Genomic DNA, 26872 nt, shown 5'->3' with positions numbered 1-26872 from the left:
CATCGAAACACGCCCCCAACAACACATGGCCTACCGTCCCGCATTCCCACAGGTGTCCCGATGAAAATGGTACCTCACATGTGTGGGTGCACCTACCTGGGCGCCAAGGGGAAAGCCTAAAACACAAGTAACCCCCAAGTCTGTTTTCAGACCAGAATTTCAAACTCTCTGCCGACTGGCACACCATACAGATATGGGCCTCGGCTGTCCGAGCCACCAAGAAAAACAAGGAACCCCATGCATTTCCGAAAAGAGGACATCCGGCGGAATCCGCAGAGGTATGATTTGTGCAAATAGGCCCAGAATTTATTACCCAGACACCCCCCCAAAGTCCTAAATGTGGGGAAAAAAACTCATTTTCCGCACATTTCACTCAGCGCACCCATCGGAACACGCCCCCAACAACACATGGCCTACCGTCTCGAGTTCCCACAGGTGTCCCGATGAAAACGATACCTCACATGTGTGGGTGCACCAACCTGGGTGCAAAGGGGAAAGCCTAAAACACAAGTAACCCCAAGTCGTTTTCACACCTGAATTGCACACTCTTACATCATACAGATATGGGCCTCGGGTGTCCAAGCCACCAAGGAAAACAGGGAACCTCATGCATTTCCGAAAAGAGGACACCCGTGGGAATCGGCAGAGGTATGATTTGGGAAAATCGGCCCAGAATTTATTACCCAGACACCCCGGCAAAGTCTGACATGTGGGGGAAAAAACACATTTTCCGCACATTTCCCTCGGCTCACCCATCGAAACACACCCCCAACAACACATGGCCTACCGTCTCGCGTTCCCACACGTGTCCCGATGAAAACGGTACCTGACATGTGTGGGTGTACCTACCTGGGCGCCAAGGGGAAATCCTAAAAAACAAGTAACCCCAAGTCTGTTTTCAGACCGGAATTTCAGACTCTCTGCCGAGCGGCACACCATACAGATATGGGCCTCGGGTGTCCACGCCACCAAGGAAAACAGGGAACCCCATGTATTTCCGAAAAGAGGACACCCGTGGGAATCCGCAGAGGTATGATTTGCACAAATCGGCCCAGAATTTATTACCCAGACACCCCGGCAAAGTCTGACATGTGGGGGAAAAAACACATTTTCCGCACATTTCCCTCGGCTCACCCATCGAAACACACCCCCAACAACACATGGCCTACCGTCTCGCGTTCCCACACGTGTCCCGATGAAAACGGTACCTGACATGTGTGGGTGTACCTACCTGGGCGCCAAGGGGAAATCCTAAAAAACAAGTAACCCCAAGTCTGTTTTCAGACCAGAATTTCAGACTCTCTGCCGACCGGCACACCATACAGATATGGGCCTCGGGTGTCCAAGCCACCAAGGAAAATAGGGAACCCCATGCATTTCCGAAAAGGGGACACCCGTGGGAATCCGCAGAGGTATGATTTGCGCAAATCGGACCAGAATTCATTACGTAGACACCCCGCAAAGTACGAAATGTGGGGGAAAAACATATTTTCCGCACATTTCCCTCGGCTCACTCATCGAAACACGCCCTTGACAACATATGGCCTACCGTCCCGCGTTCCCACAGGTGTCCTGATGAAAACGGTACCTCACATGTGTGGATGCACCTACCTGGACGCCAATGGGAAAGCCTAAAACACAAGTAACCCCAAGTCTGTTTTCAGACCAGAATTTCAGACTCTCTGCTACTGGCACACCATACAGATATGGGCCTCGGGTGTCCAAGCCACCAAGGAAAACAGGGAACCCCATGCATTTCCGAAAAGAGGACACCCGTGGGAGTCCGCAGAGGTATGAGTTGCGCAAATCGGCCCAGAATTTATTACCCAGACACCCCCGCAAAGTCCGAAATGTGGGGAAAGAAATGCATTTTCGGCACATTTCGCTCGGCTCACCCATCGAAACACGCCCCAAACATCACATGGCCTACCGTCCCGCGTTCCCACAGGTGTCCCGATGAAAACGGTACCTCACATGTGTGGGTGCACCTACCTAGGCGCCAAGGGGAAAGCCTAAAACACAAGTAACCCCAAGTATGTTTTCAGACCAGAATTTCAGACTCTCTGCCGACCTGCGCACCATACAGATATGGGCCTCAGGTGTCCAAGCCACCAAGGAAAACAGGGAACCCCATATATTTCCGAAAAGAGGACACCCGTGGGAATCCGCAGAGGTATGATTTGCGCAAATCGGCCCAGAATTTATTACCCAGACACCCCCCAAAGTCCAAAATGTGGGGAAAAAAATGCATTTTCCGCACACTTCGCTCGGCTCACCCATCGAAACATGCCCCCAACAACACATGGCCTACCGTCCCGCATTCCCACAGGTGTCCCGATCTAAACGGTACCTCACATGTGTGGGTGCACATACCAGGGCGCCAAGGGGAAACCCTAAAACACAAGTAACCCCAAGTCGTTTTCACACCTGAATTGCACACTCTCACATCATACAGACATGGGCCTCGGGTGTCCAAGCCACCAAGGAAAACAGGGAACCCTATGCATTTCTGAAAAGAGGACACCCGTGGGAATCGCCAGAGGTATGATTTGGGCAAATCGGCCCAGAATGTATTAGCCAGACACCCCCTCAAAGTCTGAAATGTGGGGAAAAAAATGCATTTTCCCCACATTTCACTCGGCGCACCCATCGAAACACGCCGCCAACAACACATGGCCTACCGTCCCACGTTCCCACAGGTTTCCCGATGAAAACAGCACCTCACATGTGTGGGTGTACCTACCTCGGCGCCAAGGGGAAAGCCTAAAACACAAGTAACACCAAGTCTGTTTTCAGACCAGAATTTCAGACTCTCTGCCGACCGGCACACCATACAGATATGGGCCTCGGGTGTCCAAGCCACCAAGGAAAACAGGGAACCCTATGTATTTCCGAAAAGAGGACACCTGTGGGAATCCGCAGAGGTATGATTTGCACAAATCGACCCAGAATTTATTACCCAGACACCCCTGCAAAGTCTGAAATGTGGGGGAAAAAACACATTTTTCGCACATTTCACTCGGCTCACCCATCAAAACACGCCCCCAACAACATATGGCCTACCGTCCCGCGTTCCCACAGGTGTCCCGATGAAAATGGTATCTCACATGTGTGGGTGCACCTACCTGGGCGGCAAGGGGAAAGCCTAAAACACAAGTAACCCCAAGTCTGTTTTCAGACCAGAATTTCAGACTCTCTGCCGACCGGCACACCATACAGATATGGGCCTCGGGTGTCCAAGCCACCAAGGAGAACAGGGAACCCCATGCATTTCCGAAAAGAGGACACCCGTGGGAATCCGCAGATGTATGATTTGCGCAAATCGGGCCTGAATTTATTACCCAGACACCCCCACAAAGTCCGAAATGTGGGGAAAAAAATGCATTTTCCGCACATTTCGCTCGGCTCACCCATCGAAACACGCCCCCAACAACACATGGCCTACCGTCCCGCGTTGCCACAGGTCCCGCTGAAAATGGTACCTCACATGTGTGGGTGCACCAACCTGGGTGCCAAGGGGAAAGCTTAAAACACAAGTAACCCCAAGTCTGTTTTCAGACCAGAATTTCAGACTCTCTGCCGACCGGCACACCATACAGATATGGGCCTCGGGTGTCCAAGCCACCAAGGAAAACAGGGAACCCCATGTATTTCCGAAAAGAGGACACCCGTGGGAGTCCGCAGAGGTATGAGTTGCACAAATCGGCCCAGAATTTATTACCCAGACACCCCTGCAAAGTCCGAAATGTGGGGAAAAAAACGCATTTTCCGACCATTTCGCTCGGCTAACCCCTCGAAACACGCCCCCAACAACACATGCCCTACCGTCCCGCGTTCCCACAGGTGTCCCGATGAAAATGGTACCTCACATGTGTGGGTGCACCTACTTGGGCGCCAAGGGGAAAGCTTAAAATACAAGTAACCCCAAGTCTGTTTTCAGGCCAGAATTTCAGACTCTCTGCCTACCGGCACACCATACAGATATGGGCCTCGGGTGTCCAAGCCACCAAGGAAAACAGTGAACCCCATGCATTTCAAAAAGAGGACACCCGTGGGAATCCGCAGAGGTATGATTTGCGCAAATCGGCCCAGAATTTATTACCCATACACCCCCCAAAGTCCGAAATGTGGGGAAAAAATGCATTTTCCACACACTTTGCTCGGCTCACCCATTGAAACATGCCCCCAACAACACATGGCCTACCATCCCGCCTTCCCACAGGTGTCCCGATGAAAATGGTACCTCACATGTGTGGGTGCACCTACCAGGGCGCCAAGGAGAATGCCTAAAAAACAAGTAACCCCAAGTCGTTTTCACACCTGAATTGCACACTCTCACATCATACAGATATGGGCCTCGGGTGTCTAAGCCACCAAGGAAAACAGGGAACCCCATGTATTTCCTAAAAGAGGACACCCGTGGCAATCCGCAGAGGTATGATTTGCACAAATCGACCCAGAATTTATTTCCCAGACACCCCCGCAAAGTCTGAAATGTGGAGTAAAAAACACATTTTCCGCACATTTCACTCGGCTCACCCATCGAAACATGCCCCCAACAACACATGGCCTACCGTCCCGCGTTCCCACAGGTCCCGATGAAAACGGTACCTCACATGTGTGGGTGCACCAACCTGGGTGCCAAGGGGAAAGCTTAAAACACAAGTAACCCCAAGTATGTTTTCAGACCAGAATTTCAGACTCTCTGCCGACCGGCACACCATACAGATATGGGCCTCAGGTGCCCAAGCCACCAAGGAAAACAGGGATCCCCATGTATTTCCGAAAAGAGGACACCCGTGGGAATCCGAAGAGGTATGATTTGCGCAAATCGGCCCAGAATTTATTACCCAGACACCCCCCAAAGTCCGAAATGTGGGGAAAAAAACACATTTTCCGCACACTTCGCTCGGCTCACCCATCGAAACATGCCCCCAACAACACATGGCCTACCGTCCCGCGTTCCCACAGGTGTCCCGATCTAAACGGTACCTCACATGTGTGGGTGCACCTACCAGGGCGCCAAGGGGAAACCCTAAAACACAAGTAACCCCAAGTCGTTTTCACACCTGAATTGCACACTCTCACATCATACAGATATGGGCCTCGGGTGTCCAAGCCACCAAGGAAAACAGGGAACCCCATGCATTTCCGAAAAGAGGACACCTGTGGGAATCGGCAGAGGTATGATTTGGGCAAATCGGCCCAGAATGTATTAGCCAGACACACCCGCAAAGTCCGAAATGTGGGGAAAAAAATGCATTTTCCCACCATTTCACTCAGCGCACCCATCGAAACACGCCGCCAACAACACATGGCCGACCGTCCCACGTTCCCACAGGTGTCCCAATGAAAACGGTACCTCACATGTGTGGGTGTACCTACCTCGGCGCCAAGGGGAAAGCCTAAAACACAAGTAACACCAAGTCTGTTTTCAGACCAGAATTTCAGACTCTCTGCCGACTGGCACACCATACAGATATGGGCCTCGGGTGTCCAAGCCACCAAGGAAAACAGGGAACCCCATGTATTCCCGAAAAGAGGACACCCGTGGGAATCCGCAGAGGTATGATTTGCGCAAATCGGGCCAGAATTTATTACCCAGACACTCCCCAAAGTCCGAAATGTGGGGAAAAAAACGCATTTTCCGCACACTTCGCTCGGCTCACCCATTGAAACATGCCCCCAACAACACATGGCCTACCGTACCGCGTTGCCACAGGTGTCCCGATGAAAACGGTACCTCACATGTGTGGGTGCACCTACCTGGGCGCCAAGGTGAAAGCCTAAAACACAAGTAACCCCAAGTCTGTTTTCACACCTGAATTGCACACTCTCACATTATACAGATATGGGCCTCGGGTGTCCAAGCCACCAAGGAAAACAGGGAACCCCATGCATTTCCGAAAAGAGGACACCAGTGGGAATCCGCAGAGGTATGAGTTGCGCAAATCGGCCCAGAATTTATTACCCAGACACCCCCCAAAGTCCGAAATGTGGAGAAAAAAACGCATTTTCCGCACACTTCGCTCGGCTCACCCATCGAAACATGCCCCCAACAACACATGGCCTACCATCCCACGTTCCCACAGGTGTCCCGATCTAAACAGTACCTCACATGTGTGGGTGCACCTACCAGGGCGCCAAGGAGAATGCCTAAAAAACAAGTAACCCCAAGTCGTTCTCACACCTGAATTGCACACTCTCACATCATACAGATATGGGCCTCGGGTGTCAAAGTCACCAAGGAAAACAGGGAACCCCATACATTTCCCAAAAGTGGACACCCGTCGGAATCCACAGAGGTATGATTTGCGCAAATCGGCCAAGAATTTATTAACCAGACACCCCCGCAAAGTCCGAAATGTGGGGGAAAAAATGCATTTTCCGCACATTTCGCTCAGCTCACCCATCGAAACACGCCCCCAACAACACATGGCCTACCGTCCCACGTTCCCACAGGTGTCCCGATTAAAACGGTACCTCACATGTGTGGGTGCACCTACCTTGGCGCCAAGGGGAAAGCCTAAAACACAAGTAACCCCAAGTCTGTTTTCAGACCAGAATTTCAGACTCTCTGCTGACCGGCACACCATACAGATATGGGCCTCGGGTGTCCAAGCCACCAAGGAAAACAGGGAACCCCATGTATTTCCTAAAAGAGGACACCCGTGGCAATCCGCAGAGGTATGATTTGCACAAATCGACCCAGAATTTATTTCCCAGACACCCCCGCAAAGTCTGAAATGTGGAGTAAAAAACACATTTTCCGCACATTTCACTCGGCTCACCCATCGTAACATGCCCCCAACAACACATGGCCTACCGTCCCGCGTTCCCACAGGTGTCCCGTTCTAAACGGTACCTCACATGTGTGGGTGCACCTACCAGGGCGCCAAGGGGAAACCCTAAAACACAAGTAACCCCAAGTCGTTTTCACACCTGAATTGCACACTCTCACATCATACAGATATGGGCCTCGGGTGTCCAAGCCACCAAGGAAAACAGGGAACCCCATGCATTTCCGAAAAGAGGACACCTGTGGGAATCGGCAGAGGTATGATTTGGGCAAATCGGCCCAGAATGTATTAGCCAGACACACCCGCAAAGTCCGAAATGTGGGGAAAAAAATGCATTTTCCCCACATTTCACTCAGCGCACCCATCGAAACACGCCGCCAACAACACATGGCCTACCGTCCCACGTTCCCACAGGTGTCCCAATGAAAACGGTACCTCACATGTGTGGGTGTACCTACCTCGGCGCCAAGGGGAAAGCCTAAAACACAAGTAACACCAAGTCTGTTTTCAGACCAGAATTTCAGACTCTCTGCCGACTGGCACACCATACAGATATGGGCCTCGGGTGTCCAAGCCACCAAGGAAAACAGGGAACCCCATGTATTTCCGAAAAGAGGACACCCGTGGGAATCCGCAGAGGTAGGATTTGCACAAATCGACCCAGAATTTATTACCCAGACACCCCCGCAAAGTCTGAAATGTGGGGGAAAAAACACATTTTCCGCACATTTCACTCGGCTCACCCATCGAAACACGCCCCCAACAACATATGGCCTACTGTCCCGCGTTCCCACAGGTGTCCCGATGAAAATGGTACCTCACATGTGTGGGTGCACCTACCTGGGCGCCAAGGGGAAAGCCTAAAACACAAGTAACCCCAAGTCTGTTTTCACACCTGAATTGCACACTCTCACATTATACAGATATGGGCCTCGGGTGTCCAAGCCACCAAGGAAAACAGGGAACCCCATGCATTTCCGAAAAGAGGACACCAGTGGGAATCCGCAGTTGTGCAAATCGGCCCAGAATTTATTACCCAGACACCCCCCAAAGTCCGAAATGTGGGGAAAAAAACGCATTTTCCGCACACTTCGCTCGGCTCACCCATCGAAACATGCCCCCAACAACACATGGCCTACCATCCCACGTTCCCACAGGTGTCCCGATCTAAACGGTACCTCACATGTGTGGGTGCACCTACCAGGGCGCCAAGGAGAATGCCTAAAAAACAAGTAACCCCAAGTCGTTTTCACACCTGAATTGCACACTCTCACATCATACAGATATGGGCCTCGGGTGTCAAAGTCACCAAGGAAAACAGGGAACCCCATACATTTCCGAAAAGTGGACACCCATCGGAATCCGCAGAGGTATGATTTGCGCAAATCGGCCAAGAATTTATTAACCAGACACCCCCGCAAAGTCCGAAATGTGGGGGAAAAAATGCATTTTCCGCACATTTCGCTCGGCTCACCCATCGAAACACGCCCCCAACAACACATGGCCTACCGTCCCACGTTCCCACAGGTGTCCCGATTAAAACGGTACCTCACATGTGTGGGTGCACCTACCTTGGCGCCAAGGGGAAAGCCTAAAACACAAGTAACCCCAAGTCTGTTTTCAGACCAGAATTTCAGACTCTCTGCTGACCGGCACACCATACAGATATGGGCCTCGGGTGTCCAAGCCACCAAGGAAAACAGGGAACCCCATGTATTTCCGAAAAGAGGACTCCCGTGGGAATCTGCAGAGGTATGATTTGCACAAATCGACCCAGAATTTATTACCCAGACACCCCCGCAAAGTCTGAAATGTGGGGGAAAAAACACATTTTCCGCATATTTCACTCGGCTCACCCATCGAAACACGATCCCAACAACACATGGCCTACCGTCCCGCGTTCCCACAGGTGTCCCGATGAAAACCGTACCTCACATGTGTGGGTGCACCTACCTGGGCGCCAAGGGGAAAGCCTAAAACACAAGTAACCCCCAAGTCTGTTTTCAGACCAGAATTTGAGACTCTCTGCCGACTGGCACACCATACAGATATGGGCCTCGGCTGTCCAAGCCACCAAGGAAAACAAGCAACCCCATGCATTTCCGAAAAGAGGACACCCGGCGGAATCCGCAGAGGTATGATTTGTGCAAATAGGCCCAGAATGTATTACCCAGACACCCCCGCAAAGTCCTAAATGTGGGGAAAAAAACTCATTTTCCGCACATTTCGCCCGGCTCACCCATCGAAACACACCGCCAACAACACATGGCCTACCGTCCCGCGTTCCCACAGGGCCCGATGAAAACGGTACCTCACATGTGTGGGTGCACCTACCTGGGTGCCAAGGGGAATGCCTAAAACTCAAGTAACCCCAAGTCTGTTTTCAGAACAGAATTTCAGACTCTCTGCCGACCGGCACCCCATACAGATATGGGCCCCGTGTGTCCAAGCCACCAAGGAAAACAGGGAACCCCATGCATTTCCGAAAAGTGGACACCCGTCGGAATCCGCAGTGGTTTGATTTGCGCAAATCGGCCAAGAATTTATTACCCAGACACCCCCGCAAAGTCCGAAATGTGGGGGAAAAATGCATTTTCCGCACATTTTGCTCGGCTCACCCATCGAAACACGCCCCCAACAACACATGGCCTACCGTCTCACGTTCCCACAGGTGTCCCGATTAAAACGGTACCTCACATGTGTGGGTGCACCTACCTTGGCGCCAAGGGGAAAGCCTAAAACACAAGTAACCCCAAGTCTGTTTTCAGACCAGAATTTCAGACTCTCTGCCGACCGGCACACCATACAGATATGGGCCTCGGGTGTCCAAGCCACCAAGGAAAACAGGGAACCCCATGTATTTCCGAAAAGAGGACTCCCGTGGGAATCTGCAGAGGTATGATTTGCACAAATCGACCCAGAATTTATTACCCAGACACCCCCGCTAAGTCTGAAATGTGGGGGAAAAAACACATTTTCCGCACATTTCACTCGGCTCACCCATCGAAACATGCCCCCAACAACACATGGCCTACCGTCCCGCGTTACCACAGGTGTCCCGATGAAAACAGTACCTCACATGTGTGGGTGCACCTACCTGGGCGCCAAGGGGAAAGCCTAAAACACAAGCAACCCCCAAATCTGTTTTCAGACCAGAATTTGAGACTCTCTGCCGACTGGCACACCATACAGATATGGGCCTCGGCTGTCCAACCCACCAAGGAAAACAAGCAACCCCATGCATTTCCGAAAAGAGGACACCCGGCGGAATCCGCAGAGGTATGATTTGTGCAAATAGGTCCAGAATTTATTACCCAGACACCCCCGCAAAGTCCTAAATGTGGGGAAAAAACTCATTTTCAGCACATTTCGCTCGGCTCACCCATCGAAACACGCCGCCAACAACACATGGCCTACCGTCCCGCGTTCCCACAGGTTTCCCGATGAAAACGTTACCTCACATGTGTGGTTGCCCCTACCTGGGCGCCAAGGGGAAAGCCTAAAAAACAAGTAACCCCCAAGTCTGTTATCAGAGCACAATTTCAGGTTCTCTGCCGACCGGCACACCATACAGATATGGGCCTCGGGTGTCCAAGCCACCAAGGAAAACAAGGAACCCCATGCATTTCCGAAAAGAGGACACACGTCGGATTCCGCAGAGGTATGATTTGTGCAAATAGGCCCAGAATTTATTGCCCAGACACCCCCGCAAAGTCCTAAATGTGGGGAAAAAAACTCACTTTCCGCACATTTCACTCAGCGCACCCATCGAAACACGCCCCCAACAACACATGGCCTACCGTCTCGAGTTCCCACAGGTGTCCCGATAAAAACGGTACCTGACATGTGTGGGTGTACCTACCTGGGCGCCAAGGGGAAAGCCTAAAACACAAGTAACCCCAAGTCTGTTTTCAGACCAGAATTTCAGGCTCTCTGCCGGCCGGCACACCATACAGATATGGGCCTCTGGTGTCCAAGCCACCAAGGAAAACAGGGAACCCCATGCATTTCCGAAAAGAGGACACCTGTGGGAATCCGCAGAGGTATGATTTACGCAAATCGGCCCAGAATTTATTACCCAGACACCCCCGCAAAGTCTGAAATGTGGGGGGAAAAAAAGCATTTTTCGCACATTTCGCTTGGCTAACCCATCGAAACATGCCCCCCAACAACACATGCCCTACCGTCCCGCGTTCCCACAGGTGTCCCGATGAAAACGGTACCTCACATGTGTGGGTGCACCTACCTGGGTGCCAAGGGGAGAGCCTAAAACACAAGTAACCCCAAGTCTGTTTTCAGACCAGAATTTCAGAATCTCTGCCTATCGGCACACCATACAGATATGGACCTCGGGTGTCCAAGCCACCAGGGAAAACAGGGAACCCCATGCATTTCAAAAAGAGGACACCCGTGGGAATCCACAGAGGTATGATTTGCGCAAATCGGCCCAGAATGTATTACCCAGACACCACCGCAAAGTCCGAAATGTGGGGAAAGAAATGCATTTTCCGCACATTTCGCTCAGTTCACGCATCGAAACATGCCCCCAACAACACATGGCCTACCGTCCCGCGTTCCCACAGGTCCCGATGAAAACGGTACCTCACATGTGTGGGTGCACCTACCTGGTGCCAAGGGGAATGCCTAAAACACAAGTAAACCCAAGTCTGTTTTCAGACCAGAATTTCAGACTCTCTGCCGACCGGCACACCATACAGATATGGGCCCCGTGTGTCCAAGCCACCAAGTAAAACAGGGAACCCCATGCATTTCCGAAAAGTGGACACCCGTCGGAATCCGCAGAGGTATGATTTGCGCAAATCGGCCAAGAATTTATTACCCAGACACCCCCGCAAAGTCCGAAATGTGGGGGAAAAAATGCATTTTCCGCACATTTCGCTCGGCTCACCCATCGAAACACGCCCCCAACAACACATGGCCTACCGTCCCACGTTCCCACAGGTGTCCCGATTAAAACGGTACCTCACATGTGTGGGTGCACCTACCTTGGCGCCAAGGGGAAAGCCTAAAACACAAGTAACCCCAAGTCTGTTTTCAGACCAGAATTTCAGACTCTCTGCCGACCGGCACACCATACAGATATGGGCCTCGGGTGTCCAAGCCACCAAGGAAAACAGGGAACCCCATGTATTTCCGAAAAGAGGACTCCCGTGGGAATCTGCAGAGGTATGATTTGCACAAATCGACCCAGAATTTATTACCCAGACACCCCCGCTAAGTCTGAAATGTGGGGGAAAAAACACATTTTCCGCACATTTCACTCGGCTCACCCATCGAAACATGCCCCCAACAACACATGGCCTACCGTCCCGCGTTACCACAGGTGTCCCGATGAAAACAGTACCTCACATGTGTGGGTGCACCTACCTGGGCGCCAAGGGGAAAGCCTAAAACACAAGCAACCCCCAAGTCTGTTTTCAGACCAGAATTTGAGACTCTCTGCCGACTGGCACACCATACAGATATGGGCCTCGGCTGTCCAACCCACCAAGGAAAACAAGCAACCCCATGCATTTCCGAAAAGAGGACACCCGGCGGAATCCGCAGAGGTATGATTTGTGCAAATAGGTCCAGAATTTATTACCCAGACACCCCCGCAAAGTCCTAAATGTGGGGAAAAAACTCATTTTCAGCACATTTCGCTCGGCTCACCCATCGAAACACGCCGCCAACAACACATGGCCTACCGTCCCGCGTTCCCACAGGTTTCCCGATGAAAACGTTACCTCACATGTGTGGTTGCCCCTACCTGGGCGCCAAGGGGAAAGCCTAAAAAACAAGTAACCCCCAAGTCTGTTATCAGAGCACAATTTCAGGTTCTCTGCCGACCGGCACACCATACAGATATGGGCCTCGGGTGTCCAAGCCACCAAGGAAAACAAGGAACCCCATGCATTTCCGAAAAGAGGACACACGTCGGATTCCGCAGAGGTATGATTTGTGCAAATAGGCCCAGAATTTATTGCCCAGACACCCCCGCAAAGTCCTAAATGTGGGGAAAAAAACTCACTTTCCGCACATTTCACTCAGCGCACCCATCGAAACACGCCCCCAACAACACATGGCCTACCGTCTCGAGTTCCCACAGGTGTCCCGATAAAAACGGTACCTGACATGTGTGGGTGTACCTACCTGGGCGCCAAGGGGAAAGCCTAAAACACAAGTAACCCCAAGTCTGTTTTCAGACCAGAATTTCAGGCTCTCTGCCGGCCGGCACACCATACAGATATGGGCCTCTGGTGTCCAAGCCACCAAGGAAAACAGGGAACCCCATGCATTTCCGAAAAGAGGACACCTGTGGGAATCCGCAGAGGTATGATTTAGGCAAATCGGCCCAGAATTTATTACCCAGACACCCCCGCAAAGTCTGAAATGTGGGGGGAAAAAAAGCATTTTTCGCACATTTCGCTTGGCTAACCCATCGAAACATGCCCCCCAACAACACATGCCCTACCGTCCCGCGTTCCCACAGGTGTCCCGATGAAAACGGTACCTCACATGTGTGGGTGCACCTACCTGGGTGCCAAGGGGAGAGCCTAAAACACAAGTAACCCCAAGTCTGTTTTCAGACCAGAATTTCAGAATCTCTGCCTATCGGCACACCATACAGATATGGACCTCGGGTGTCCAAGCCACCAGGGAAAACAGGGAACCCCATGCATTTCAAAAAGAGGACACCCGTGGGAATCCACAGAGGTATGATTTGCGCAAATCGGCCCAGAATGTATTACCCAGACACCACCGCAAAGTCCGAAATGTGGGGAAAGAAATGCATTTTCCGCACATTTCGCTCAGTTCACGCATCGAAACATGCCCCCAACAACACATGGCCTACCGTCCCGCGTTCCCACAGGTCCCGATGAAAACGGTACCTCACATGTGTGGGTGCACCTACCTGGTGCCAAGGGGAATGCCTAAAACACAAGTAAACCCAAGTCTGTTTTCAGACCAGAATTTCAGACTCTCTGCCGACCGGCACACCATACAGATATGGGCCCCGTGTGTCCAAGCCACCAAGTAAAACAGGGAACCCCATGCATTTCCGAAAAGTGGACACCCGTCGGAATCCGCAGAGGTATGATTTGCGCAAATCGGCCAAGAATTTATTACCCAGACACCCCCGCAAAGTCCGAAATGTGGGGGAAAAAATGCATTTTCCGCACATTTCGCTCGGCTCACCCATCGAAACACGCCCCCAACAACACATGGCCTACCGTCCCACGTTCCCACAGGTGTCCCGATTAAAACGGTACCTCACATGTGTGGGTGCACCTACCTTGGCGCCAAGGGGAAAGCCTAAAACACAAGTAACCCCAAGTCTGTTTTCAGACCAGAATTTCAGACTCTCTGCTGACCGGCACACCATACAGATATGGGCCTCGGGTGTCCAAGCCACCAAGAAAAACAGGGAACCCCATGTATTTCCGAAAAGAGGACTCCCGTGGGAATCTGCAGAGGTATGATTTGCAAAAATCAACCCAGAATTTATTACCCAGACACCCCCGCAAAGTCTGAAATGTGGGGGAAAAAACACATTTTCTGCATATTTCACTCGGCTCACCCATCGAAACACGATCCCAACAACACATGGCCTACCGTCCCGCGTTCCCACAGGTGTCCCGATGAAAACGGTACCTCACATGTGTGGGTGCACCTACCTGGGCGGCAAGGGGAAAGCCTAAAACACAAGTAACCCCAAGTCTGTTTTCAGACCAGAATTTCAGACTCTCTGCCGACCGGCACACCATACAGATATGGGCCTCGGGTGTCCAAGCCACCAAGGAGAACAGGGAACCCCATGCATTTCCGAAAAGAGGACACCCGTGGGAATCCGCAGAGGTATGATTTGCGCAAATCGGGCCAGAATTTATTACCCAGACACCCCCCAAAGTCCGAAATGTGGGGAAAAAAACGCATTTTCCGCACACTTCGCTCGGCTCACCCATTGAAACATGCCCCCAACAACACATGGCCTACCATACCGCGTTGCCACAGGTGTCCCGATGAAAACGGTACCTCACATGTGTGGGTGCACCTACCTGGGCGCCAAGGGGAAAGCCTAAAACACAAGTAACCCCAAGTCTGTTTTCACACCTGAATTGCACACTCTCACATTATACAGATATGGGCCTCGGGTGTCCAAGTCACCAAGGAAAACAGGGAACTCCATGCATTTCCGAAAAGAGGACACCAGTGGGAATCCGCAGAGGTATGAATTGCGCAAATCGGCCCAGAATTTATTACCCAGACACCCCCCAAAGTCCGAAATGTGGGGAAAAAAACGCATTTTCCGCACACTTCGCTCGGCTCACCCATCGAAACATGCCCCCAACAACACATGGCCTACCATCCCACGTTCCCACAGGTGTCCCGATCTAAACGGTACCTCACATGTGTGGGTGCACCTACCAGGGCGCCAAGGAGAATGCCTAAAAAACAAGTAACCCCAAGTCGTTTTCACACCTGAATTGCACACTCTCACATCATACAGATATGGGCCTCGGGTGTCAAAGTCACCAAGGAAAACAGGGAACCCCATACATTTCCGAAAAGTGGACACCCGTCGGAATCCGCAGAGGTATGATTTGCGCAAATCGGCCAAGAATTTATTAACCAGACACCCCCGCAAAGTCCGAAATGTGGGGGAAAAATTCATTTTCCGCACATTTCGCTCGGCTCACCCATCGAAACACGCCCCCAACAACACATGGCCTACCGTCCCACGTTCCCACAGGTGTTCCGATTAAAACGGTACCTCACATGTGTGGGTGCACCTACCTTGGCGCCAAGGGGAAAGCCTAAAACACAAGTAACCCCAAGTCTGTTTTCAGACCAGAATTTCAGACTCTCTGCTGACCGGCACACCATACAGATATGGGCCTCGGGTGTCCAAGCCACCAAGGAAAACAGGGAACCCCATGTATTTCCGAAAAGAGGACTCCCGTGGGAATCTGCAGAGGTATGATTTGCACAAATCGACCCAGAATTTATTACCCAGACACCCCCGCAAAGTCTGAAATGTGGGAGAAAAAACACATTTTCCGCATATTTCACTCGGCTCACCCATCGAAACACGATCCCAACAACACATGGCCTACCGTCCCGCGTTCCCACAGGTGTCCCGATGAAAACGGTACCTCACATGTGTGGGTGCACCTACCTGGGCGCCAAGGGGAAAGCCTAAAACACAAGTAACCCCCAAGTCTGTTTTCAGACCAGAATTTGAGACTCTCTGCCGACTGGCACACCATACAGATATGGGCCTCGGCTGTCCAAGCCACCAAGGAAAACAAGCAACCCCATGCATTTCCGAAAAGAGGACACCCGGCGGAATCCGCAGAGGTATGATTTGTGCAAATAGGCCCAGAATGTATTACCCAGACACCCCCGCAAAGTCCTAAATGTGGGGAAAAAAACTCATTTTCCGCACATTTCGCCCGGCTCACCCATCGAAACACACCGCCAACAACACATGGCCTACCGTCCCGCGTTCCCAGAGGGCCCGATGAAAACGGTACCTCACATGTGTGGGTGCATCTACCTGGGTGCCAAGGGGAATGCCTAAAACTCAAGTAACCCCAAGTCTGTTTTCAGAACAGAATTTCAGACTCTCTGCCTACCGGCACACCATACAGATATGGGCCCCGTGTGTCCAAGCCACCAAGGAAAACAGGGAACCCCATGCATTTCCGAAAAGTGGACACCCGTCGGAATCCGCAGTGGTTTGATTTGCGCAAATTGGCCAAGAATTTATTAACCAGACACCCCCGCAAAGTCCGAAATGTGGGGGATAAATGCATTTTCCGCACATTTTGCTCGGCTCACCCATCGAAACACGCCCCCAAAAACACATGGCCTACTGTCCCACGTTCCCACAGGTGTCCCGATTAAAACGGTACCTCACATGTGTGGGTGCACCTACCTGGGCGCCAAGGGGAAAGCCTAAAACACAAGTAACCCCAAGTCTGTTTTCACACCTGAATTGCACACTCTCACATTATACAGATATGGGCCTCGGGTGTCCAAGCCACCAAGGAAAACAGGGAACCCCATGCATTTCCGAAAAGAGGACACCAGTGGGAATCCGCAGAGGTATGAGTTGCGCAAATCGGCCCAGAATTTATTACCCAGACACCCCCCAAAGTCCGAAATGTGGGGAAAAAAACGCATTTTCCGCACACTTCGCTCGGCTCACCCATCGAAACATGCCCCCAACAACACATGGCCTACCATCCCACGTTCCCACAGGTGTCCCGATCTAAACGGTACCTCACATGTGTGGGTGCACCTACCAGGGCGCCAAGGAGAATGCCTAAAAAACAAGTATCCCCAAGTCGTTTTCACACCTGAATTGCACACTCTCACATCATACAGATATGGGCCTCGGTGTCAAAGTCACCAAGGAAAACAGGGAACCCCATACATTTCCGAAAAGTGGATACCCGTCGGAATCCGCAGAGGTATGATTTGCGCAAATCGGCCAAGAATTTATTAACCAGACACCCCCGCAAAGTCCGAAATGTGGGGGAAAAAATGCATTTTCCGCACATTTCGCTCGGCTCACCCATCGAAACACGCCCCCAACAACACATGGCCTACCGTCCCACGTTCCCACAGGTGTCCCGATTAAAACGGTACCTCACATGTGTGGGTGCACCTACCTTGGCGCCAAGGGGAAAGCCTAAAACACAAGTAACCCCAAGTCTGTTTTCAGACCAGAATTTCAGACTCTCTGCTGACCGGCACACCATACAGATATGGGCCTCGGGTGTCCAAGCCACCAAGGAAAACAGGGAACCCCATGTATTTCCGAAAAGAGGACTCCAGTGGGAATCGGCAGAGGTATGATTTGGGAAAATCGGCCCAGAATTTATTACCCAGACACCCCGGCAAAGTCTGACATGTGGGGGAAAAAACACATTTTCCGCACATTTCCCTCGGCTCACCCATCGAAACACACCCCCAACAACACATGGCCTACCGTCTCGCGTTCCCACACGTGTCCCGATGAAAACGGTACCTGACATGTGTGGGTGTACCTACCTGGGCGCCAAGGGGAAATCCTAAAAAACAAGTAACCCCAAGTCTGTTTTCAGACCGGAATTTCAGACACTCTGCCGAGCGGCACACCATACAGATATGGGCCTCGGGTGTCCACGCCACCAAGGAAAACAGGGAACCCCATGTATTTCCGAAAAGAGGACACCCGTGGGAATCCGCAGAGGTATGATTTGCACAAATCGGCCCAGAATTTATTACCCAGACACCCCGGCAAAGTCTGACATGTGGGGGAAAAAACACATTTTCCGCACATTTCCCTCGGCTCACCCATCGAAACACACCCCCAACAACACATGGCCTACCGTCTCGCGTTCCCACACGTGTCCCGATGAAAACGGTACCTGACATGTGTGGGTGTACCTACCTGGGCGCCAAGGGGAAATCCTAAAAAACAAGTAACCCCAAGTCTGTTTTCAGACCAGAATTTCAGACTCTCTGCCGACCGGCACACCATACAGATATGGGCCTCGGGTGTCCAAGCCACCAAGGAAAATAGAGAACCCCATGCATTTCCGAAAAGAGGACACCCGTGGGAATCCGCAGAGGTATGATTTGCGCAAATCGGACCAGAATTCATTACGTAGACACCCCGCAAAGTATGAAATGTGGGGGAAAAACATATTTTCCGCACATTTCCCTCGGCTCACTCATCGAAACACGCCCTTGACAACATATGGCTTACCGTCCCGCGTTCCAACAGGTGTCCGGATGAAAACGGTACCTCACATGTGTGGATGCACCTACCTGGACGCCAAGGGGAAAGCCTAAAACACAAGTAACCCCAAGTCTGTTTTCAGACCAGAATTTCAGACTCTCTGCTACTGGCACACCATACAGATATGGGCCTCGGGTGTCCAAGCCACCAAGGAAAACAGGGAACCCCATGCATTTCCGAAAAGAGGACACCCGTGGGAGTCCGCAGAGGTATGAGTTGCGCAAATCGGCCCAGAATTTATTACCCAGACACCCCCGCAAAGTCCGAAATGTGGGGAAAAAAAACACATTTTCCGCACATTTTGATCGGCTAACCCCTCGAAACACGCCCCCAACAACACATGCCCTAACGTCCCGCGTTCCCACAGGTGTCCCGATGAAAACGGTATCTCACATGTGTGGATGCACCTACCTGGACGCCAAGGGGAAAGCCTAAAACACAAGTAACCCCAAGTCTGTTTTCAGACTAGAATTTCAGACTCTCTGCCTACTGGCACACCATACAGATATGGGCCTCGGGTGTCCAAGCCACCAGGAAAAACAGGGAACCCCATGCATTTCAAAAAGAGGACACCCGTGGGAATCCGCAGAGGTATGATTTGCGCAAATCAGCCCAGAATTTATTACCCAGACACCCCCGCAAAGTCCGAAATGTGGGGAAAGAAATGCATTTTCGGCACATTTCGCTCGGCTCACCCATCGAAACACGCCCCAAACATCACATGGCCTACCGTCCCGCGTTCCCACAGGTGTCCCGATGAAAACGGTACCTCACATGTGTGGGTGCACCTACCTAGGCGCCAAGGGGAAAGCCTAAAACACAAGTAACCCCAAGTATGTTTTCAGACCAGAATTTCAGACTCTCTGTCGACCTGCGCACCATACAGATATGGGCCTCAGGTGTCCAAGCCACCAAGGAAAACAGGGAACCCCATATATTTCCGAAAAGAGGACACCCGTGGGAATCCGCAGAGGTATGATTTGCGCAAATCGGCCCAGAATTTATTACCCAGACACCCCCCAAAGTCCAAAATGTGGGGAAAAAAATGCATTTTCCGCACACTTCGCTCGGCTCACCCATCGAAACATGCCCCCAACAACACATGGCCTACCGTCCCGCATTCCCACAGGTGTCCCGATCTAAACGGTACCTCACATGTGTGGGTGCACCTACCAGGGCGCCAAGGGGAAACCCTAAAACACAAGTAACCCCAAGTCGTTTTCACACCTGAATTGCACACTCTCACATCATACAGACATGGGCCTCGGGTGTCCAAGCCACCAAGGAAAACAGGGAACCCTATGCATTTCCGAAAAGAGGACACCCGTGGGAATCGGCAGAGGTATGATTTGGGCAAATCGGCCCAGAATGTATTAGCCAGACACCCCCTCAAAGTCTGAAATGTGGGGAAAAAAATGCATTTTCCCCACATTTCACTCGGCGCACCCATCGAAACACGCCGCCAACAACACATGGCCTACCGTCCCACGTTCCCACAGGTTTCCCGATGAAAACAGCACCTCACATGTGTGGGTGTACCTACCTCGGCGCCAAGGGGAAAGCCTAAAACACAAGTAACACCAAGTCTGTTTTCAGACCAGAATTTCAGACTCTCTGCCGACCGGCACACCATACAGATATGGGCCTCGGGTGTCCAAGCCACCAAGGAAAACAGGGAACCCTATGTATTTCCGAAAAGAGGACACCCGTGGGAATCCGCAGAGGTATGATTTGCACAAATCGACCCAGAATTTATTACCCAGACACCCCTGCAAAGTCTGAAATGTGGGGGAAAAAACACATTTTTCGCACATTTCACTCGGCTCACCCATCAAAACACGCCCCCAACAACATATGGCCTACCGTCCCGCGTTCCCACAGGTGTCCCGATGAAAATGGTATCTCACATGTGTGGGTGCACCTACCTGGGCGGCAAGGGGAAAGCCTAAAACACAAGTAACCCCAAGTCTGTTTTCAGACCAGAATTTCAGACTCTCTGCCGACCGGCACACCATACAGATATGGGCCTCGGGTGTCCAAGCCACCAAGGAGAACGGGGAACCCCATGCATTTCCGAAAAGAGGACACCCGTGGGAATCCGCAGATGTATGATTTGCGCAAATCGGGCCTGAATTTATTACCCAGACACCCCCACAAAGTCCGAAATGTGGGGAAAAAAATGCATTTTCCGCACATTTCGCTCGGCTCACCCATCGAAACACGCCCCCAACAACACATGGCCTACCGTCCCGCGTTGCCACAGGTCCCGATGAGACGGTACCTCACATGTGTGGGTGCACCAACCTGGGTGCCAAGGGGAAAGCTTAAAACACAAGTAACCCCAAGTCTGTTTTCAGACCAGAATTTCAGACTCTCTGCCGACCGGCACACCATACAGATATGGGCCTCGGGTGTCCAAGCCACCAAGGAAAACAGGGAACCCCATGTATTTCCGAAAAGAGGACACCCGTGGGAGTCCGCAGAGGTATGAGTTGCGCAAATCGGCCCAGAATTTATTACCCAGACACCCCTGCAAAGTCCGAAATGTGGGGAAAAAAACGCATTTTCCGACCATTTCGCTCGGCTAACCCCTCGAAACACGCCCCCAACAACACATGCCCTACCGTCCCGCGTTCCCACAGGTGTCCCGATGAAAACGGTACCTCACATGTGTGGGTGCACCTACTTGGGCGCCAAGGGGAAAGCTTAAAATACAAGTAACCCCAAGTCTGTTTTCAGGCCAGAATTTCAGACTCTCTGCCTACCGGCACAACATACAGATATGGGCCTCGGGTGTCCAAGCCACCAAGGAAAACAGTGAACCCCATGCATTTCAAAAAGAGGACACCCGTGGGAATCCGCAGAGGTATGATTTGGGCAATTCAGCCCAGAATTTATTACCCATACACCCCCCAAAGTCCGAAATGTGGGGAAAAAATGCATTTTCCACACACTTTGCTCGGCTCACCCATCGAAACATGCCCCCAACAACACATGGCCTACCATCCCGCCTTCCCACAGGTGTCCCGATGAAAATGGTACCTCACATGTGTGGGTGCACCTACCAGGGCGCCAAGGAGAATGCCTAAAAAACAAGTAACCCCAAGTCGTTTTCACACCTGAATTGCACACTCTCACATCATACAGATATGGGCCTCGGGTGTCTAAGCCACCAAGGAAAACAGGGAACCCCATGTATTTCCTAAAAGAGGACACCCGTGGCAATCCGCAGAGGTATGATTTGCACAAATCGACCCAGAATTTATTTCCCAGACACCCCCGCAAAGTCTGAAATGTGGAGTAAAAAACACATTTTCCGCACATTTCACTCGGCTCACCCATCGAAACATGCCCCCAACAACACATGGCCTACCGTCCCGCGTTCCCACAGGTCCCGATGAAAACGGTACCTCACATGTGTGGGTGCACCAACCTGGGTGCCAAGGGGAAAGCTTAAAACACAAGTAACCCCAAGTATGTTTTCAGACCAGAATTTCAGACTCTCTGCCGACGGGCACACCATACAGATATGGGCCTCAGGTGCCCAAGCCACCAAGGAAAACAGGGATCCCCATGTATTTCCGAAAAGAGGACACCCGTGGGAATCCGAAGAGGTATGATTTGCGCAAATCGGCCCAGAATTTATTACCCAGACACCCCCCAAAGTCCGAAATGTGGGGAAAAAAACACATTTTCCGCACACTTCGCTCGGCTCACCCATCGAAACATGCCCCCAACAACACATGGCCTACCGTCCCGCGTTCCCACAGGTGTCCCGATCTAAACGGTACCTCACATGTGTGGGTGCACCTACCAGGGCGCCAAGGGGAAACCCTAAAACACAAGTAACCCCAAGTCGTTTTCACACCTGAATTGCACACTCTCACATCATACAGACATGGGCCTCGGGTGTCCAAGCCACCAAGGAAAACAGGGAACCCTATGCATTCCGAAAAGAGGACACCCGTGGGAATCGGCAGAGGTATGATTTGGGCAAATCGGCCCAGAATGTATTAGCCAGACACCCCCTCAAAGTCTGAAATGTGGGGAAAAAAATGCATTTTCCCCACATTTCACTCGGCGCACCCATCGAAACACGCCGCCAACAACACATGGCCTACCGTCCCACGTTCCCACAGGTTTCCCGATGAAAACAGCACCTCACATGTGTGGGTGTACCTACCTCGGCGCCAAGGGGAAAGCCTAAAACACAAGTAACACCAAGTCTGTTTTCAGACCAGAATTTCAGACTCTCTGCCGACCGGCACACCATACAGATATGGGCCTCGGGTGTCCAAGCCACCAAGGAAAACAGGGAACCCTATGTATTTCCGAAAAGAGGACACCCGTGGGAATCCGCAGAGGTATGATTTGCACAAATCGACCCAGAATTTATTACCCAGACACCCCTGCAAAGTCTGAAATGTGGGGGAAAAAACACATTTTTCGCACATTTCACTCGGCTCACCCATCAAAACACGCCCCCAACAACATATGGCCTACCGTCCCGCGTTCCCACAGGTGTCCCGATGAAAATGGTATCTCACATGTGTGGGTGCACCTACCTGGGCGGCAAGGGGAAAGCCTAAAACACAAGTAACCCCAAGTCTGTTTTCAGACCAGAATTTCAGACTCTCTGCCGACCGGCACACCATACAGATATGGGCCTCGGGTGTCCAAGCCACCAAGGAGAACGGGGAACCCCATGCATTTCCGAAAAGAGGACACCCGTGGGAATCCGCAGATGTATGATTTGCGCAAATCGGGCCTGAATTTATTACCCAGACACCCCCACAAAGTCCGAAATGTGGGGAAAAAAATGCATTTTCCGCACATTTCGCTCGGCTCACCCATCGAAACACGCCCCCAACAACACATGGCCTACCATCCCGCGTTGCCACAGGTCCCGATGAGACGGTACCTCACATGTGTGGGTGCACCAACCTGGGTGCCAAGGGGAAAGCTTAAAACACTAGTAACCCCAAGTCTGTTTTCAGACCAGAATTTCAGACTCTCTGCCGACCGGCACACCATACAGATATGGGCCTCGGGTGTCCAAGCCACCAAGGAAAACAGGGAACCCCATGTATTTCCGAAAAGAGGACACCCGTGGGAGTCCGCAGAGGTATGAGTTGCGCAAATCGGCCCAGAATTTATTACCCAGACACCCCTGCAAAGTCCGAAATGTGGGGAAAAAAACGCATTTTCCGACCATTTCGCTCGGCTAACCCCTCGAAACACGCCCCCAACAACACATGCCCTACCGTCCCGCGTTCCCACAGGTGTCCCGATGAAAACGGTACCTCACATGTGTGGGTGCACCTACTTGGGCGCCAAGGGGAAAGCTTAAAATACAAGTAACCCCAAGTCTGTTTTCAGGCCAGAATTTCAGACTCTCTGCCTACCGGCACAACATACAGATATGGGCCTCGGGTGTCCAAGCCACCAAGGAAAACAGTGAACCCCATGCATTTCAAAAAGAGGACACCCGTGGGAATCCGCAGAGGTATGATTTGGGCAATTCAGCCCAGAATTTATTACCCATACACCCCCCAAAGTCCGAAATGTGGGGAAAAAATGCATTTTCCACACACTTTGCTCGGCTCACCCATCGAAACATGCCCCCAACAACACATGGCCTACCATCCCGCCTTCCCACAGGTGTCCCGATGAAAATGGTACCTCACATGTGTGGGTGCACCTACCAGGGCGCCAAGGAGAATGCCTAAAAAACAAGTAACCCCAAGTCGTTTTCACACCTGAATTGCACACTCTCACATCATACAGATATGGGCCTCGGGTGTCTAAGCCACCAAGGAAAACAGGGAACCCCATGTATTTCCTAAAAGAGGACACCCGTGGCAATCCGCAGAGGTATGATTTGCACAAATCGACCCAGAATTTATTTCCCAGACACCCCCGCAAAGTCTGAAATGTGGAGTAAAAAACACATTTTCCGCACATTTCACTCGGCTCACCCATCGAAACATGCCCCCAACAACACATGGCCTACCGTCCCGCGTTCCCACAGGTCCCGATGAAAACGGTACCTCACATGTGTGGGTGCACCAACCTGGGTGCCAAGGGGAAAGCTTAAAACACAAGTAACCCCAAGTATGTTTTCAGACCAGAATTTCAGACTCTCTGCCGACCGGCACACCATACAGATATGGGCCTCAGGTGCCCAAGCCACCAAGGAAAACAGGGATCCCCATGTATTTCCGAAAAGAGGACACCCGTGGGAATCCGAAGAGGTATGATTTGCGCAAATCGGCCCAGAATTTATTACCCAGACACCCCCCAAAGTCCGAAATGTGGGGAAAAAAACACATTTTCCGCACACTTCGCTCGGCTCACCCATCGAAACATGCCCCCAACAACACATGGCCTACCGTCCCGCGTTCCCACAGGTGTCCCGATCTAAACGGTACCTCACATGTGTGGGTGCACCTACCAGGGCGCCAAGGGGAAACCCTAAAACACAAGTAACCCCAAGTCGTTTTCACACCTGAATTGCACACTCTCACATCATACAGATATGGGCCTCGGGTGTCCAAGCCACCAAGGAAAACAGGGAACCCCATGCATTTCCGAAAAGAGGACACCTGTGGGAATCGGCAGAGGTATGATTTGGGCAAATCGGCCCAGAATGTATTAGCCAGACACACCCGCAAAGTCCGAAATGTGGGGAAAAAAATGCATTTTCCCACCATTTCACTCAGCGCACCCATCGAAACACGCAGCCAACAACACATGGCCGACCGTCCCACGTTCCCACAGGTGTCCCAATGAAAACGGTACCTCACATGTGTGGGTGTACCTACCTCGGCGCCAAGGGGAAAGACTAAAACACAAGTAACACCAAGTCTGTTTTCAGACCAGAATTTCAGACTCTCTGCCGACTGGCACACCATACAGATATGGGCCTCGGGTGTCCAAGCCACCAAGGAAAACAGGGAACCCCATGTATTTCCGAAAAGAGGACACCCGTGGGAATCCGCAGAGGTAGGATTTGCACAAATCGACCCAGAATTTATTACCCAGACACCCCCGCAAAGTCTGAAATGTGGGGGAAAAAACACATTTTCCGCACATTTCACTCGGCTCACCCATCGAAACACGCCCCCAACAACATATGGCCTACTGTCCCGCGTTCCAACAGGTGTCCCGATGAAAATGGTACCTCACATGTGCGGGTGCACCTACCTGGGCGGCAAGGGGAAAGCCTAAAACACAAGTAACCCCAAGTCTGTTTTCAGACCAGAATTTCAGACTCTCTGCCGACCGGCACACCATACAGATATGGGCCTCGGGTGTCCAAGCCACCAAGGAGAACAGGGAACCCCATGCATTTCCGAAAAGAGGACACCCGTGGGAATCCGCAGAGGTATGATTTGCGCAAATCGGGCCAGAATTTATTACCCAGACACTCCCCAAAGTCCGAAATGTGGGGAAAAAAACGCATTTTCCGCACACTTCGCTCGGCTCACCCATTGAAACATGCCCCCAACAACACATGGCCTACCGTACCGCGTTGCCACAGGTGTCCCGATGAAAACGGTACCTCACATGTGTGGGTGCACCTACCTGGGCGCCAAGGGGAAAGCCTAAAACACAAGTAACCCCAAGTCTGTTTTCACACCTGAATTGCACACTCTCACATTATACAGATATGGGCCTCGGGTGTCCAAGCCACCAAGGAAAACAGGGAACCCCATGCATTTCCGAAAAGAGGACACCTGTGGGAATCGGCAGAGGTATGATTTGGGCAAATCGGCCCAGAATGTATTAGCCAGACACACCCGCAAAGTCCGAAATGTGGGGAAAAAAATGCATTTTCCCACCATTTCACTCAGCGCACCCATCGAAACACGCAGCCAACAACACATGGCCGACCGTCCCACGTTCCCACAGGTGTCCCAATGAAAACGGTACCTCACATGTGTGGGTGTACCTACCTCGGCGCCAAGGGGAAAGACTAAAACACAAGTAACACCAAGTCTGTTTTCAGACCAGAATTTCAGACTCTCTGCCGACTGGCACACCATACAGATATGGGCCTCGGGTGTCCAAGCCACCAAGGAAAACAGGGAACCCCATGTATTTCCGAAAAGAGGACACCCGTGGGAATCCGCAGAGGTAGGATTTGCACAAATCGACCCAGAATTTATTACCCAGACACCCCCGCAAAGTCTGAAATGTGGGGGAAAAAACACATTTTCCGCACATTTCACTCGGCTCACCCATCGAAACACGCCCCCAACAACATATGGCC

Source organism: Ambystoma mexicanum, chromosome 13 (genome assembly GCF_040938575.1).
Source record: "Ambystoma mexicanum isolate Mex_15411 chromosome 13, UKY_AmexF1_1, whole genome shotgun sequence".
Lineage (NCBI taxonomy): Eukaryota > Metazoa > Chordata > Amphibia > Caudata > Ambystomatidae > Ambystoma > Ambystoma mexicanum.
The sequence above is the reverse complement of the archived record's forward strand: the minus strand, read 5'-3'. Positions refer to the sequence as shown.